Source organism: Thalassophryne amazonica, chromosome 15, assembly GCF_902500255.1.
Source record: "Thalassophryne amazonica chromosome 15, fThaAma1.1, whole genome shotgun sequence".
Lineage (NCBI taxonomy): Eukaryota > Metazoa > Chordata > Actinopteri > Batrachoidiformes > Batrachoididae > Thalassophryne > Thalassophryne amazonica.
In genome coordinates this window covers 75,351,598-75,370,062 of record NC_047117.1, presented here as the reverse complement: position 1 = coordinate 75,370,062, position 18,465 = coordinate 75,351,598, and the positions used below count along the sequence as shown (strand labels likewise).

The following is an 18,465-nucleotide window of genomic DNA, read 5'->3' as shown; positions in this document are numbered from 1 at the left end:
CACTCGGACAGCTGCTGAAACAATCGGTTTGCATAACCAAAGAATGTCTGCACAAACTGTCAGAAAACCGTCTCAGGGAAGCTCATCTGCATGCTCGTCATCCTCATTGGGGTCTCGACCTGACTCCAGTTCGTCGTCGTAACCGACTTGAGTGGGCAAATGCTCACATTCGCTGGCGTTTGGCTCGTTGGAGAGGTGTTCTCTTCACGGATGATGCGAAGGAGATGTGTTGCACTGCATGAGGCAAATGGTGGTCACACCAGATACTGACTGGTATCCCCCCCAATAAAACAAAACTGCACCTTTCAGAGTGGCCTTTTATTGTGGGCAGTCTAAGGCACACCTGTGCACTAATCATGGTGTCTAATCAGCATCTTGATATGGCACACCTGTGAGGTGGGATGGATTATCTCAGCGAAGGAGAAGTGCTCACTATCACAGATTTCGACTGGTTTGTGAACAATATTTGAGGGAAATGGTGATATTGTGTATGTGGAAAAAGTTTTAGATCTTTGAGTTTGTCTCATACAAAATGGGAGCAAAACCAAAAGTGTTGCGTTTATATTTTTGTTGAGTATAGAATGAATGAGTCAACCAGTCAGTGTTAGCGGAGGCACATTTTACCCATAATCCTTTGGCATCTGTCTGTGTTTGTTACAAAACTTCAGAATTAGTGCATTATTCAACATTAAAAGATATATGTTATATTTTAACTTTGTACAAATGACAGAATTGAGCATAAGTTAGCACTGCTTTATTTTCCAAGACCTCTACCTCATGGCAACGCTGTTACTGAGTAGAGAGTTGAGCTTTGCTGCTCCTCTCAACTGTTGACAGATGAGTTGACAGATGAGATATCTGCCGAGTTGAATGGTACATTCCATTTTTCAAGAATGAAAATATTCTTTCCATTGCACAAATGAAAAACATTTATATTTGTTTTATATGACACCTGAATAGAGTCGTGTCATTTTATGTATTTTATTTATATTTTACTTAAAATTGGAGAGGTGTTTCTTCTTGGAGAAGGAATCAGAGGGCAGCGGAACTCAGCAGTTCACTCTGGCCAGCAGGCAGCTCAGTCAAAAGTTTCAAAGTACGCAATGGATTATGTCTGTTCTAATTCATTCATTCATTCCTTTTTCATCAGTACCATGAACATTTAGTTTGAACAGTTCATTATGTTATTTATTCCTGCTTTTTGGGACCCCAAGTACTGCACATTTATTGATTTCTTATTGGTCTATGCAAAACCTGGTTAACCAGCTCAGGTGTGTCCACCTAATTAAAAGCTAATTGAATGATGGTTCATACCTGATTTGGGTCAGTTGTGCAAGTGGAGGCAGATGAAATTTAAAAATGTGTCATGTCTTGCATCCCCAGATTTGAGAACTGCTGCTTTTGACCATAAGCAACCTCGATGTACTGAATATTGGTAGAAAATGTCGTTTTACCTCTAATCATCACAGCCTGTAGATCTGTACTCTGCACCGTGAAGATGGAGCGGGTCTACAATTGAGGGGGCTTCCACCAAGAGTGGGACAGTGCTGTTTGTGCACGTCCTTGGTCTCTTGCCGTGCAATGAACATTTTCGGGGCTGTGTAAGTAGACTGCATTGCCATCTAGTGGTGATTTGGTAGAATCTGAAATGGGCTCCAAAAGTTCATTGCTCTTATTTACATTTTGTTTTTTCATTTACGTTGGTCAAAAGGTCAAGTTTTGGAAAACCTCTTTTCTTAGCGTATGCGTCTTTCCCATCATAACGTTAGCTTCCTTAATTTTACATACAAGCGTACATGTGAATCTTCTGTTGTTCAAAGTTGAAATGATATGATGAAGTCCTTTCCAGTGAAGCCACTAAGTGCCTATGATGTGCACAAGTGCAAATACACACATGCACACTGTATGGTGCAAAACGTGTGTGGGTGTGTGTGTGTGTGTATGGGTACGTCTATAGTGCTTTGTATGAAGACTGTGCTTGAACAACAGGTGGGTAAAACAGCAGGTCGCAATCATTTATCCAAAGTAGTTTGTTCCACCCCCACGTGATCTCAGTAATCACTGTTATTTAGAACGGGCTGCACAGAGGTTGACAGGGTAATGTCTGCGCGCACACACACACAGATACGGAGTACACTGGTCAAGATGATTACTGTTATTTTGTAGTCTGGCCAGGAGGACGAAATGTCCGAACTCATCGAAGCTAAGACACACGTGCACACTCACACTTTGACACACACCACTGCAGTAAGAACTGTGTTATGTCATCATGGACTCAAATCCCCACATACTGAATGAAGGATTAAGAAAAAAAGAGAAAGCTCTCTTTTCGCTCCCTTCGGCTGCTTTCAAATTCTCGCCTCATTGGCTTTTCCTCTTTGATTCATCCACTGGCTTGTTTAAGCCTCTTTGTCTCTCTTTTTCTCTCCTCCCTCTGTATCTGTCATTCCATTCCACCCTCTCTGTTTCCTCTCTCGCTTCTTTCATTTCCATCTCTCTTGTGCCTCCTGTCTCTCCAAGGTTGTGAACTTGCCCGGTAGGGGTCCCATACAATGAAGTGAAAGAGTTTAAGGATCCTTATTACACGTGCACTCGCGCACACACAGTCGCACAGGGTCAAACGCGGGTTTTCCAAATGGCGGAAACAGATGAACTTGCACTAAAATGTAGATATACAGACACAAGCACGCACAGACGTTATCGATTACACACGCAGAGCTGAAAGCACTTTGAAGGCCTATGGAGTCGACATTGTGTGTGTCAATGGGGGGCAGCGCCAAATATGCTGGTGCAGAATAGCTTCACTGCTGGAAAGATGGAGAAAAGGTAAAATGAAAGAAAAAGAAAAGTGTCCATCGAGTCCAAATTGCTTTTTTCCCATCTCTCATTTTCAGCAGGGTCCTGGGAGCAATAGGAAGGAAGAGGATAAGTGGAATATGTTGCCGTTTTCACTGAAGATTATGAAGGAGTCATATTGTGTAAAGTCAGATTTTGCCTTTTGCTGATAGGTATATCACAGATTTCATGTTAAACATCCTCACTGTGTTTGTGTCTAGAAATACAGCAGAATTTATCCGTTGAACAACTCGTTTTCAGCCTTTGCAGTTCACATTACACAAGTCCATATATGTGGTGTGGTGATGATGTGTGAAACACGCCTACTGAGAAACCCAGAATTTCTGTGAGACATCGATTAGCAGATGCTTTCTCTTTAGAAGGAAAGGCGTGGCATGCAGCAGCTCGTTTCTCTTTAAAGCACAGGCTGTACATTGACTTGACACCCCTAGGTTTTCTGAACAGTGAGTTTGAAGCTCAAATATGGAGGCTCCATATGTTGGCATCTTGGGACACACTTGACTTCGCCCAACTCTCAGACAACCCATAAATGAGCAACGGCCGGCTTGACCTGGACAGGATGAATGAAGCCCAGACATACCTGCCAGATTTCAGTTCCCAAACAAAGTGACAGCTAACAGGTTAGCTTTCGTTCCAGTGTTTGATTCATGCATATTTTTGTGGACTGAGGAGTGGTTTACATAATGATGTGACACCTGGGTAACAGATAAAGTAGGGGATTACTTGTTAGGGTGAAATTCGGTGTGTATCTTGTGTGCCCCGTGGCTGAGAATCAATCAGGAAACAATCTTCCTCACCACCAAGGGATTGCCACAATGCCATAAGTACAATTAACCACACAGCAAGCTGTGTTATTGTAGATATTCATAATAAAATGCTTGGTAACGGGGTCAAGTGCACAGCAGCTAGCAGCTACCTCATAGTTGGTTGCTTTACTTACACTATATGTACCTGGTTGTGTTGTGCATTCTCAGGATCTAGGTTTGTTGTGAGTTCCTAGGGTGAAGCAGTCAGATGGTTATAGGACCTTTTTTTATTGGGCACCTTTTTCATGGAACAGTTTGCCTGACTTACCTGTTTTCTATGTCTTACAAGTGACACTAATTTTGTCATTTAGATTTTCTCTTTTACCCCTGAATTGTAATTTATAAAATTTTATTGTTGTTTTGCTCAATTTGTGTGGCAACCTTGACTGAAAACAGGGGGAAGCCGAAGGGACTTGCTTACTATTCTTTAAGTAATGAGAACAATGAAATGGTTCTGGAGGGTCATGGCACAAGCATTTTTCATTCGGCATTTGATGCAGGTTGTGCATCTTTATTCAGTTTGCGCCACTGTCACTGCTGTAGAATTACCTTCAAAAATAATACACTTCTCAAATTTATTGCTCACGCTTTTCTTCAAGTGTAACCTGTACAAGTGTTTTCCATACACCAAAAATATAGCCACTTCAACGTTACAAGTGTGTCGCCTCCCTGATTGAAAGCTCAATGTTGCACTGTTTGGTGTGTCTTAAGAAAAATAGCTTCCAAGGTTTGATCCTCATTATTCATCTGGTACATTGGAAAGCTTCAGTTTCACAGCCATTCATCCTTTTCTTGACACGGGATCCATTAAACACCAGGTTGTCATCTGCCGTCCCTGAGGGATACGCCACGAAAACTCCATCAAAATGACAGGCAAAACTTTGTACACACATCTTATTACAGCAGCATTTGCACTCCCACAAATCTTCTCATGCCATCCATATGAGCTCATGCACAGACCCCCTGCTTAGCCTGAGCTCCCTCACTGGCTCATCGAACAGTCACACTGTTTTTTCCACAGCCTCTCTATGGCATGTTAACTGAATCTAGATGAACCACACAGTGATTGTTTGTATGTGAACTGTGCTCTCACATTAGGGAACACCTGTGTCAACCCATGATTTCACTGCAGACTTCACTCGAGCGTAGGACCAAACCATGCTTATCTCCACACTCAACCAAGCTCATCGAGCTCTGCGTTCATCATGTTACAGCCTGAAAAATGTATCTTCATACAAGGCACTAGAGATCATTGACTATTCCACTATCCACTGTTTTATGAGTCAATAAGCTCCTTCATTGGCTACTATGAAGCATAGCCAATAATTCTATCATGTGCGGATCTCCTGGCTGCAGGCAACCATGAAATGAGTGAGATGGACAGAAACATGTAATAAAAACAGCAGCATTTAGGTTTGGGGGACTCCACACTTTATATCCTCATCTCCTTGCCAATGGCCTACATGCCAGAATCAATAATCCATTAACCTCGAAGGAAGATGATGCTTATATCATTAGCTTATGTATGTATGTGTTGCAGTGATGATGTATAGATTAATAAATTATTTAAGATGTGAAGATGGCTCAGTGTGTCTTAGGGTTAAATTAGTTCTTTGTGCACCATGTCAATTATTTTGGCATTTTCCAATCTAATTAAAATTGATAAAATGGATTAATTTAATTGTTGGACATAAAATATAATGTGCATCTCTCTGCTGTCATTTTTCCTTGATACTGTATTATATTATCATGCTTGAGTTAACTGGATGTAAACCCGAGCTGAAGTAAATATTTAGCACAATAAATGGCATAACCCTCAGCAATATTTCACCTATTTGGTTATCAAACAGACCTAGTTCTCAGGCCCAGCTGCACCCCTGACAGCTGGCAATCCATGTATGTAAAACTATACCTGATACACTTAAAGCCGTAGTAATAATACAAACATGCAGTCATGCACACTAAACAACACAATGAGGGGTCATTGCAATGTCATTCTCCTATTATAGATGAATTTTCCGACTTTTGTAGAAATCATCATTCTTTAGTTGAACTAATACCTTGTGCCGGTGACAGCATCTTGGAAAGCAAACTTGGAGATGAATGGATGAACAGGTGATTGACAGCTTGTGTTAGGAATAACTCAGAAATAATAAATGCTATCATCCTGTAACTGACCAAATGTAAAAAGACCACACGGTGAGGATGAAGTGATTAGTTTGCGGTGAACTTTGTTGCACCAGATGAATTTCAAAAGCAGCTTTGTCTTGCTTTTGTAATAACCCATAGACACACCTGTACCGCCCTTCAAGTTAATGCCTTCTAATGAGCAGAGTTAAGCGAGCAACTTCTCAGAATGTGGGCAAATACAGGAAGAAAGGTACAACAGAACTTGGAAATCCAAAAACATAATTAAGAATATGTAAAACCTGTGGTTAAGATGACAAAACTTTTCTTCTGTACAACAGATTAGTGATGCTAACTTTGTAATATTTCACCTTTGAGGCTACCAGAAGCAATTGTGGTGTTAAAACTCAAAACCAGCTTGTTAGTAGTTGCAAGTGTACCGGAGAGAAGTTATTGGTTATCTCTAGCTTCCGATAAATTTTTGGGTGGTTTATCAGTTTAGCTTTATAAAAGATAACTTTTCAGTTAGCTCATTATCTGTTATCGAAGCAAATTTTTTGGTTAGCTGTGCCCACCACTGATGAAAAGTAATAAGTACATGTTTAAGTCTGGTAGATTCATTCATTTATATCTGCATTTCAGCTTGGTGTCGCCGACCGAATGGTCCTCCCTAAAAATCGGTCCGCACTGCCTTCACTGCGCATGTGTCATTTCGGACCACAGCAGCATAATTTCTGAGCGTCAGCGGTAATGCACCGATTATCACCTTGTTTCTGCTTAAAACTGCACTCCAATCATCATCTCAGCGACAGGTATCTGAAGCATTTGTACAACAATCATTTCCACATAAATTCAGCATTATTTCATAATCAAAGACAGGGGACAGATCAGAGTGCCACAGCAGCACATCTTAGTCTAACGTGCTGCTGCACTTATGTCATTTCAGAGCGTCAGTAGCAGTTCTTCAATTGTCACCTAATTTCTGCTTAAAACGGCCTCGTTTCTGCTTAAAACTAATTTTAGAATGATTTAAGAGGTGTTCCTCCATTTGGTGGTTAATAATCACATTATTCCCTTTGACCACTTTGGATGTATTATAAACACAATAGGAAATGATGTAACAATGGCTGCAGTGTGTCTGTTAATTAAGATTTCTCAATGTGACATACCTCATGATGAAATCATTTTTAATTTAGTCATTTGAACATTTAATGACTTCCGTATTGACTATATGATTGATTTTAATGTTGTAATCAGGACAGAGTAATTGCTAAAATATGAAATTGACTATTTGAGTGATTGTGAATTCTTTGAAATTGTGCACAATAGAGACAGGTCTTCTTCTACCTGTGAAAATGTCTTTTTGATTGAACTTTGACTTCATGGACATGTTTAATGATTCATTCATTTAATGTTAAAATATAAATATATTGTTTTTCAAATAATAAAATAGTTGCTCTTTAAAGAGCCTTTGTTTTATTTAGAAGCATAGCAGCAGGTGTGGCAGGTGTTCTCAGAGATGACCAGTGAACTGGACCATCAAGACATTTAACCAGATTATGGTCTCCTCTTCAGCTTCAAACTCTTGGAGTTTTTGGAGACATTTTGAAGAGCAGCGATGTTCTGTTCTTCCATCTGGACTGGAGGTTTTGGTGTTCAGCTCAATCACTGTAAATTCTTAAAATATTTCTTAAAATATCAAGAAACACAAAATATTTCTTAAAATATCAAGAAACACAAAACATTACTGTGCTATTTTCTTTGAGGTCTGATTACTAGATAGTTAAAAATGTAAATTAAAAAAATCTAAATTATTTAAAGTTGAGAGTCAAAGCAGTAACAATTAAAAACTATTGTATAGATTTATTTGGTAAAACTAAAAATACATAAAACTGTTTACAAATATAAAATGTTCAGTCAACTTGACTGAGTGATTGATTCTGCGTACTGCAGCTAAAGGCTACGCTAATATTTAGCTGATAAAACTTAAGTGTTCGATGGTGGACTAACTTCACTTTTTTCAGATTACTCACTCACCTTAGTCAAATATGCAGAAGCTCCATTGCTCAACCTGGGTGGATGAACAGTGCATCTAGAATAGGGGTGCCCAAGTTTGGTCCTTGAGATCAACCTTCCTGACACTCTTAGTTGTCTCCCTGTTCCAACACACCTGAATCCAATGAAAGACTCATTAGCAGGCTTTTAATGAGCCTTTCATTGGATTCAGGTGTGTTGGAGCAGGGAGACAACTAAGAGTGTCAGGAAGGTAGATCTCAAGGACCGAACTTGGGCACCGCTGATCTAGAAAATATTCACTGTGTGGATGAAATTCATTGTTTTCCTCAAAATTCTACACACAATGCCCCATAATGAGAATGTGAAAAAGATTTTTGCAAATTTATTTAAAAAAAAACTTAAGAAATGTCAGGTACATAAATGTTACAGCCTTTGTGATGAAGCTCAAAATTGATTTCAGGTGCATTCTGTTTCCTCTGATTATTCATATTAATACAGCTTAATTGGAGCACACCTGAGGTAAATTCAGTTGATTGGACATGATCTGGAAAGACACACACCTGTCTACACATAAGGTTCCACAGTTGACAGTGCATGTCAGAGCACAAACCAAATATGAAGTCAAAGGAATTGTTTGTAGACTTCTGAGACAGGATTGTCTCAAGGCACAAATCTGTGGAAGGGTACAGAAACATTTCTGCTGCTTTGAAGGTCCCAATAAACACAGTAGCCGCCATCAACTGTAAATGGGAGAAGTAGGGATTCACAATGACTCTTCCCTCAGCTGGCCAGCCATCTAAACTGAGCGATCAGGGGAGAAGGGATGTGACCAAGAACCCAATGGTCACTCTGTCAGAGCTCAAGCATTCTTCTGTAGAGAGAGGAGAACCTTCCAGAAGGACAACCATCTCTGCAGCAATCCACCAATCAGGCCTGTATGGTAGAGTGGCCAGACGGAAGCCACTCCTTAATAAAAAGCACATGACAGTCCACCTGGAGTTTGCAAAAAGGCACACCTGAAGGACTCTCAGACCATGAGAAAGAAAATTCTCTGGTGATTGAACTCTCTGGCATGAATACCAGGCATCATGTTTGGAGGAAACCATGCACTATCCCTTCAGTGAAGCATGATGGTGGCAGCATTGTGCTGTGGGAATGATTTTCAACGACAGGAAATGAGAGGATTGAGAGAAAGATGAATGCAGCAATGTACAGAGACATCCTGGATGAAAACCTGCTCCAGATCGCTCTTGACCTCAGACTGGGGCGACAGTTCATCTTTCAGCAGGACAATGACCCTAAGTACACAGCCAAAATATCAGCACTGTGAATACTTTCCGGATGCACTGTATATATCCAGTAGTGAAGAATTTCGGACTGAGTGTGTCTGCTCGAGCACACCGGCTTTTCTCTCTCTCTCTCTCTCTCTCTCTCTCTCTCTCTCTCTCTCTCTCTCTCTCTCTCTCTCTCTCTCTCTCTCTCTGACCACCTGATGTGGTTCTCTGGCCGGGTTGGCCCCTGCAGCTCCGCCCAGCTTCACTCCAAACAGGAGCTGAAAAAAGCTCCTCCCAGCAGAGTGATGTCCATCACTTGTTCTTATGCTTTTTGCTCATAATTGTGTGGTTTTGACTCGCCGACTGAGTGTTTCTGTTAGGTTTCGCACAATGTCTCATAGAACCCCAGTATGCAGTCAGCAAGAGGCAGGTGCTATGTGCAAAATCCAGGTGATTTATTTTTCAAACAACAGTCAAAAATCCAAACACTGACAAAAAGTGAGACATGGGGAAAAACGGTACAAAAGCACACAAAACAGTCTAAACATGGTCACAAGGAAATTAAAAACACACACAAAAAAACAAAGTCAAACTGTGGATACTCACAGGAAGCAGGTAGTAACAAACAAACAGGATGTGTGGCTTAAATGCAAAAAGAACTGATGACAAAATAAATGAGGTGTGTGTAAAAGTCAAAGGTCAATGGACAAACAGGAAGGTGGTAAAAACTCAAAGGTATGAAAGGTGAGAAAAGAAAAAAACATAATTAAAAGATGTCAAAAAAAAAATCAAAATATAAATCCAAGTACACCACAGTAAAAACAACCATGGAACTCAAAGTTTTAAAAAACAACATAAGAGAAAGCTCACAAGAAAAAACAAACACATAAAGAGGCAATCAAATAACAAAGTACAAAAACTAAAGACAAAGTCAAGAATTCTAGATTAGGGTATGGATGCTCACTAATTAGACAACAGACTGTTGCTGTCTCTACTTGTTCATGTGTGGTTGTTTGTCCTGATATAAAGTTGTATGGTTGGGGCATCGTCTCCTCGGTGTCTCATCACTTCACAGTTGTTGCCTTCACCACTTGTCTTTCATTCTTGTCTGTTTTCATGTTGTTTTGGTGGTTGGCCCTTCCTGATAGAAGTTGTCAGTTAGCTTTGAGTAGGATGAAGTAGGCTGATCGGGAAGGATGGATGGGGGTCACGCACGCACACACACCACGTTCACTCACGCACTACATACCTTCTGTCTTGCAAGAATAAATTGCATATATGTGTATTAATGTACATAAATGGTTCTGCCAGTGTGGCATTTACCATAACTATAGATACAGACGGGGGGGTGGGGGTGGGGTCAAGAATTCTAACAAAAAAGCAATGTGAGGCTCAGCATAGAAATAAAAGTGCTACAGTAGAAAAACTAACATGAAGATCAACACATTAAAGAAGACAATCAAACTATAAATAGTACTGAACACTAACCAAAAACTAAATCAAGAAATACAAGCACATACTCAATGGAACTCAACAAAGAACAGAGTGTAAACCAGAAGGCCACAGGGGAAACAGAACACGGGGGACTTGGAACAACGGAGACAAAACACTGACAGTGGAGAGACAGACCCGAGACAAAGAACCACACTCAAGACACACCTGGATGACAGACCATGACAGGTGACAAGATACGGAACACATGACACAGACCTGAACGCAGGACCTTGAGGGGTCACACACAGACACACAACCACAACAGTTTTACTTTTTATTTTCACTTTTATCGGGAAGACTTGGTCTTCAAGACTTCAAGACTTGGTCAACCTCCGGCACAGAGACACAAACTCCGCTCCGATATGCATTCTGTGCATTTGGAAGTGGCAAATTGAGCATGCTGCGCGCATGGTCTGAAAGGCCCTTAAGAGTTTTCACACGACAGTTTGTGTCATAGAAGTCAGTCATACATAAAAAACAAAAACAAAAAAAAAAACCTAAATCCTTGGAGTCCTTGCACATGCGTAACATTTGGGCATTGTAAAAATGTATTTTGTTGAGCCATGACTTTTTTCAAACGGAGTGCAAAGATGATGTGCTGCTGGAGGGTGATATGAGTTCTTTAAAACTAGTCCATTATTCTGCAAGAGGTGCACCTGACAAGAGTGCATAATTTTTTTTATGCAGTGGTTTGGATTTAGAAAAAGTGCTAAATATATTTTTAAAAAATTGTCAGTCAGATCACCTGTGGCATGCTCGCTGAGCTCCTTTTTTCTTCTTCTTCTTCTTCTTTTTCGACACACGGCTCATCCATGCATCTTTGACTCAGAAGCATCTCTATTGCCGCTCTCTGTGTGATCATCCTTTACCCTGTGCTACAATAATACTCTTGTCTCTAGTGTAGTAATCTAAATTGCCAACGTCTTAATTTGTCAATCCTGTGTTTGGAAGTGGGAAATGGATCACATTTGATTATTTGATTAAAAGTTAGATGTGATTTGTGTGTACATGCTATAAAGCAGTGAAAGCCCACCCATGTGTGAAATAATAGAGTGAATGTCAATTTCCTTCCAGGCAATATCATCAGCCCTGTAATGTTGACAGCACTACTGTCGAGAGCGAGCGAGCGAGTGTGTGTGTGTGTGTGTGTGTGTGTGTGTGTGTGTGTGTGTGTGTGTGTGTGTGTGTGTGTGTGTGTGTGTGTGTGTGTGTGCGCGCGCGCGCGTGCGTGCGTGCGTGTGTGTGTGTTTTCATGTTTAACTGGATGAACTGGCCTCTGTGCAGCTTGGCTGAGTATTTATGAGTTAGATTTTTTTTTTTTTTTTTAATGTTCCTTTAAAATACACTGAGGTTTGATTTATTCTTAATAATTAAAATAAGAGGTCTAATTTAAAACCAACAATATAGAAAAACAACGGAGAAGAAATGTAAACACACGTGTGTGTGTGTGTGTGTGTGTGTGTGTGTGTGTGTCTTTTGATGGCCGTGATGTTTTTCCAGCTTTTAAAAATGATGATATAATCTCTGTCTTTTTACAATGAATTTAAATGACCTATACTGAATAATTCAGCTGTCCCTGAGAGAAAGTATGTTGCTGACATTAGGTGGTTTGAAGGTTTGAAGGTGTATTTCTCTCACACACACACACAATCTTAGTTTTCTCTTCATGGGTTGTTGCACTCTTTCTCTCTCACACACACAAATATTCATATATTATTTGTCATATATATTATTTGTCATATATTATGTAGAAAAATGCACCACAATTACAGTTACGTAAATATGACTCATTGCTGGAAGTAACTATTAAGATGACTCAAATATAAAAATAATGATTTATGCTGCTTATGTAGGGATACAGAATGTGTCTAAAATCTTTTTTAAATAAAGAACGCTTACTAAATAATTAATACCAATAAATGAATACAAATATGTAAAATGTGTGACCACTTTTCAACTTTCAAATTATTATTTTTTTCTTCTTTTGGGTTTTTTTAATGTATAACTTCTTAGCAGTTTCTTTGTCTAAACATTTTGCACATTGAGTGTTGAAATGGAAATGTTTTTCTGCCAAAAGTTGCCTTCACTCTACTTTTTTAAAGTAACCCTGTGTGTGTGTGTGTGTGTGTGTGTGTGTGTGTGTGTGTGTGTGTGTGTGTGTGTGTGTGTGTGTGTGTGTGTGTGTGTGTGTGTGTGTGTGTGTGTATGCGCATGCACGTGTGAGTGTCAAAAAATAATGCATCAATTAAAACCAAAATGAGAAGAAGTTGTTCTTATTAATGGTTCTTTTTTTTATTATTGTTTTGTGTGTGCATGCGCGGGTGTGTATGAAAAGTCATTTTGTTTGTTTATAGTAGTAATGTGTAACACAAATATAGAGGACATAATCTAGTCACTGATTCAATAAAATTACATTTTTGTGTCATTTTTGTTAACCGTATATTGAAATTGTGGAAAAGTGGTTAACGTGCTTGTGTCCAGAACACAAAGTTCGCAGTTCAAGGCCACGCCTTTCATTTTCCATGTACATGTGCAGAAGCTTGGTGAAACATCCGGTGTACAAAACACTTGTGCCAAATCAACAAGCAGGTTCTTGGATCTGCTGTGATGACCCTGAGTGAAAAAGGGAGAAACTGAAGGAATATATTTACTTAGAGTAAAATTTAATTATTGAAAATTGAGTGTGGGGATAGTTTCATTTTTTTTTTTCTCAAATGATGTCTTGATGGGAGGAAAACCATAGGATCTGATTGTCTAATCAACCAGCTCTCATTGGGAAACAAGTTTCTCTCCCAGCCCTTTTCGTTTATACAGCTACCTCAAAGTGTACGCAAACACATGCACATACTCGTGTGTGTGTGTGTGTGTGTGTGTGTGTGTGTGTGTGTGTGTGTGTGTGTGTGTGTGTGTGTGTGTGTGTGTGTGTGTGTGTGTGTGTACGTTTGTGTGTGTGTGTTCATACCCGTATGTTGGAGCGCGGGAGCGATCATGTGCTTGAGCGGTGTCATTTCTGTGCTGTGAATACATATGCGGTTGGAAAAATGAGGCAGATCGGAGTGAAAGAATGCAGAGGGAGCGAGCCGGGAGGGCGTGTCTTTCATCATGACCCGCCTCCTCCTCTTCACACGTCCTCACCTACAGCCTCCAAATGGTAAAGGGACAAATCCAGCCCCTCCCTGCACCCCTTAGACCCCTTCCTCCCTCACTCGCTCACTCACTCATCCCCTGTGTTTCCACCAATCCCATTCTGCCCTCTTCTCCCCCCAGCTTCAAAGCTCCACCCCATCATTTGCTCAGCCAGCAGGAGAGCTTAGAGAGAGAGAGAGAGAGAGAGAGAGAGAGAGAGAGAGAGAGAGAGAGAGAGAGAGAGAGGGAGATCCAGACAGGGAGAGAAGCTGACACACACTGAGGCAGTCACAGTGAGTGTGCGAGCGTTAGTGTGAACACATATCTGCATTTTCCTCCACGGATCCAAAAAAAAAAAAAAAAGAGAGACAGAAAGTGGTGAGTAAAGGGGGGAGCTCTGCTCTTTTTTTTTCCATTTTCTTATTCTCCATCCCTCGCTCGAAGTGCAGAGGCTGGATGGATGAGAACCAGAAGTGAAAGAGAGACTAAGCGGCAGTACCACAGATAGAGAGCGAGCGAGAGAAAGAAAGGGAAAAGAAACAACAAAGACCTTGTTCTTTTAATACATTTCGTATCGAAGAGAGGAAAAAGAAAAAGGGAGGCAAGACTGAGGAGTACTGTTGTTTTGTTTTGCCCCCCTCTCCTCTCCCAGCAGCGGAGCGGCTCAGTGTTCATGCCTACCTGAAAGGATCCTATGTGTTTTTGGGGAACATTGACCCTGTAAGGCGGGCGAAACTGGAGTACTCACACAGACCAGGTAGACTTATGTTGTCATCTTCTGTTCTTTTTTGCACAGTGTGACTGTGTGTGCATGTGTGTGTGTCTTTGTGCATGCGAGCATTGACTTGGACTCTGTTCACTTGCATCTCATTGTCCGACTTCTCGGGGTGAATGTAAACTCATTGACAACGAGAAAAGTGTCTATTTTTTAATTGGGTGTGTATGCACGTATGCCCGTGCATATGTGGGCTCATGTGTGATTTGGCAAGAAAATGCAGAGAGATGGAGAGAAAAATACTTTGTTTTTTTAGTGGATTACATTCTGGTCTGTCAATCATCTTCCCGGTTTTCTGTTCTTTATCCTCTTTCGTTGCACTTTTCTTTCACTGCCATGTTTTTTCTCCATTCTATGTCTTCTTTTTCTCTCTCTCTCTCTCTCTCTCTCTCTCTCTCTCTCTCTCTCTCTCTCTCTCTCTCTCTCCCTCTTTTTTCCCCCTGCATCTTGACTATGGTCACAGTTTCCAAAGCAAAAGATGGCGAGCTAAATCAACCGGTAAGTTAGTCAGTAAGCCCACGGACAGTCAGGCTTTTTTTGTTTGTTTTTGGGTTGTTTTTTATTTTTATTTTATTTATTTTTTGCAGCCACTCATCCAATGCTCCAAAAATGAATCAGTCATACATTTATTTGACTGATTATCAGCTGTCATTTGGCTCGGGCAGCTTGTTTAGAAGAGCCCAAATACATGCATGCGCGTGTGAAAATATTTTAAAATGTTGCACTCAAGGTGTCGTTCTGATTTGTGAGGATGTGACGTTTGAATATTTTGTGCAACGTGGAGAACGTTATGACCAATTGATGTAGGTTACAGTTGATGTGACAATGTGAGTGTACATGTCACTTATTTATTTCTTTCAAATCAATGTAACGCATGTAAAAATGTCTCAAACAAATCCGCTTGAAGAAAACAAGTGTAATTCTGTTTAAGCACTTGGTGGCGTGCCACATTAGTTTACTGTTATACCCAGTAACAGATTATTGTATGGCCGTAAATTAAAATTTATTTATTTATTCTGCGGCTGGGGTGGGGGGCGTGGGGTTACACCTCACACAGTTCAGACCAGCACGATACTGGTGTTATTAAGCATTTACAAGGACCTTTTACCTTTTCTTTCAAATTTGAAAATTTGTTCACATAATGTAGATTTTCAATTTTCTTTTTTTTTTCTTTTTTCATTGATGTTTTTGTGTGTGAGTTTTTTCACTTATTTATATGTTTTGCATTAACAATGAAAAAGGTGAACAACTGTGTGTCAAAGTAAGGCATCAACTGAAACCAATTTGTAAAACACACACACACAAATGTAAAATTTTACTTATGCGTGTTGTATGTGACATTATATTTTGGAAATATTTGAAGTGGGTTTCAACCAAGTAAGCTGGATCAGTTTCTGCTGATCTCAGTTGGCCTTATGCCGATTTAACGCTTCTGCATTTAGTGTGTTGATGTGCGCTGAGGTGAAGCTGGCGGGACCATGTCCACAGCCGCTGCTCAGGAAAAGAAGACGGGCTTTAGCTTTTTAGTTAATCGGTTCCAGACACAGCGGCATTTGCATTCCACCGCTTTCTTGCATCCTATGTGTGTCTCACTCTTATTTATTTATTTTTTGGCCCCTTTTGCCCCCTCCTCTCCCTCCCCATTACCTTTTCAGTTACACTCTTACAATCATGCGTGTGAGCAACAAAGCAAGAGAGGAAGCAAGTGATGGATTAAAGGAATTAAAGTGTCACAGTGAGAGGAAGCAGGTTTAAGAAAGTGCTGCGGACGGACAGATCGTAAAGACAAGGAGGGCAGAGATAGTGTTGGAGACGCGAACATGTGTGGCTGATTAAGATTCCAGTGGGCCCATTAGGAATGATAAAATGTCACAGCAAACATAAAGGGCTCATAAAATGTATATAGCCTTTTCATATCAAATTCATAGTCTTTTCTGCAAAAAAAGGTCAAATGATAGTTCCAAACTTTTATCTGGCTGCATGCTCCTATAACGTGCAGAAATGGAACGAGAGAGTGAAACACTTAAGATATATAACTTCAACTTTGCATTATGACATATTTGTGTTAATCTCTCCCACTCTGAAAGAGCTCTCACACAGAAATGAAGATGTGGTGGATTGCTTTGCCAATAATTACTAAACCATTTTAAAGGGTTCTATCTGTGCAAAACCATTTTCATGTATCTTTTACAGTTGTATATGGTTGAATTTCATGTTCAAAATTCCACAACAGTTCTATGAGTTCACCTGTAGAAGTTCTCCTACTGGATTCCAAATTTTGACCCTAAAGGGCATGTTTGAGATACCAGTGACGTATGTTATAATGGATTTATGTATCGGGACTCTTGCAAACACTGTGAGAGATGCCCACATTAACTGCTGCCTCTCAGAAAGAGAGACTGCAGGGAAAGTATCAGGTGTTTTTTCCCACCTACAGCAATAAGTAGAGAAACGAGGTTGTATCTTGTCAGAGTGCGCCTTCCTCAGAGTTTACTATGAATCACAGTTTCACGGTCATGGTGCAGTTCAAATCATGATGCACTCTCAGCAGCCTCATACAGGTGTACGCTGAAACACACTAAATTACAAATAAGTAATAATATCACTTGAAACATTAAAAATTGCCTTGAGGATCTTCAGTTTCCACATCCTGGGTTTTCTGCCATTTCTACGTTGCATCTTGTGTAGTCACATCTGTACATGACAATATAATTCATATTTGATGTTGCAGAATTTTTTTTTTTTTTTTCAGCAGTACACAGCCTGTGCTTCAGTAAAAAAACTGATTTTTTTTTTTTTTTTATTGATGCATATTTGTTGCAACCCTAGTTTGAAATCTGTTTTTGTTTTCTTTTTTATTCATCATCTCAGCAATATATTTGGCTTTGTACATAAACACCTGGTGACCTGTTTTAGCATGCTGGAGGAAAAAAGTACAAAATAACCCCTTTACGAACAGATATTTGCAAACTGCATTGCAGTTTGTTTATTTATTTTTGAGAGAGTGGAGATGCACACACACACACACACACGCACACACAAACAGACTCTTTATACTTGTTCTGGACACATTTGTGTTACTGTTGAATTTTTATGCACATATCCAGGTCTTTTTCTTCTTCTTGGAATGCTTTGGTGGATTAGGAGGACTGTGAATGACAGACCAACCACTGTGAGAGACAATGAAGTCAGTCAGCCAGCACAGACAACCGCTCCACTACTCTGGTGGTTATAATCATGCAAAAATAAAATAAATGCACTGACGTTAGCATGCATGCAGAGTTTCAACTGCATAAATACCTGAGACCTTTAATGGTGTTCAAAAGGCATTATTACACTATAAATATACTTTAGAAATCTTTTGTAATAATGACGTGACAGAAAAAACAAAATGATTTCAAAACTAATATGTTTTTGGCACTGTGAATGTGATTTTATTCTAAAACAGCTTTATTAAAGAGCATTCTGAATGGATTTTGGTTCCAGTTTACTTACAGTGCTTCAATTTGCACATAGCATTTAGCGGAAAGTGATTGCTTATAATGTAGATGGGGCCAATATCAAAATAATTCTCTGGATATTGCAGGGTAATAGGTAATATTAACTCTGTCTGTTATGTCTAATTAGTCATAATTGGTTATTTTTTATTTTAAAATAACATCATGCAGTGCTTTGCAAAAGAAATGTTTGGTATAATAATAAGTTGCTGCAAAATAATCAAAAGTTTCTAAATACAAAGTGTCTCGAGCTTAGTGCGATGGGACTACCTTTTAGCTTCAACACTGAATTAACTTATTTTACAGTAAAGTGTGTTAATCACACTGATCAGTTCATTATTATTATTATTATTATTTATTTGTTTGTCTTGTCTGTATGGAACCTACAAAAAAGCAGGGTTTTCTATGTCTGAAAAGCCCTTTCACTTTGGTTTCTATAGTAAAATATAAAAAAAAAAAAAAAATCCCAAACTTATTTTGCTTTTTTATTAATA

The 18,465-nt window shown here is 39.6% G+C and overlaps 1 protein-coding gene across 11 annotated transcripts in view; it reads left to right on the top strand.

Moving 5' to 3' along the window:
• LOC117525661 (teneurin-3) overlaps nucleotides 1-18,465 on the top strand; it is a 564,186-nt gene that overhangs the window by 96,824 nt on the left and 448,897 nt on the right. Inside the window, exons 1-2 of one of the 11 annotated variants that reach the window (XM_034187581.1) lie at nucleotides 13,983-14,067; nucleotides 14,202-14,456. The exons of 9 other annotated variants lie outside the window; for them this stretch is intronic. The gene's annotated coding sequence lies outside the window, so the exon portion shown is untranslated. Of the gene's footprint in view, nucleotides 1-13,982; nucleotides 14,068-14,193; nucleotides 14,457-18,465 lie in introns of those variants that run through there. One more of the 11 variants, XM_034187582.1, reaches the window with a different exon arrangement.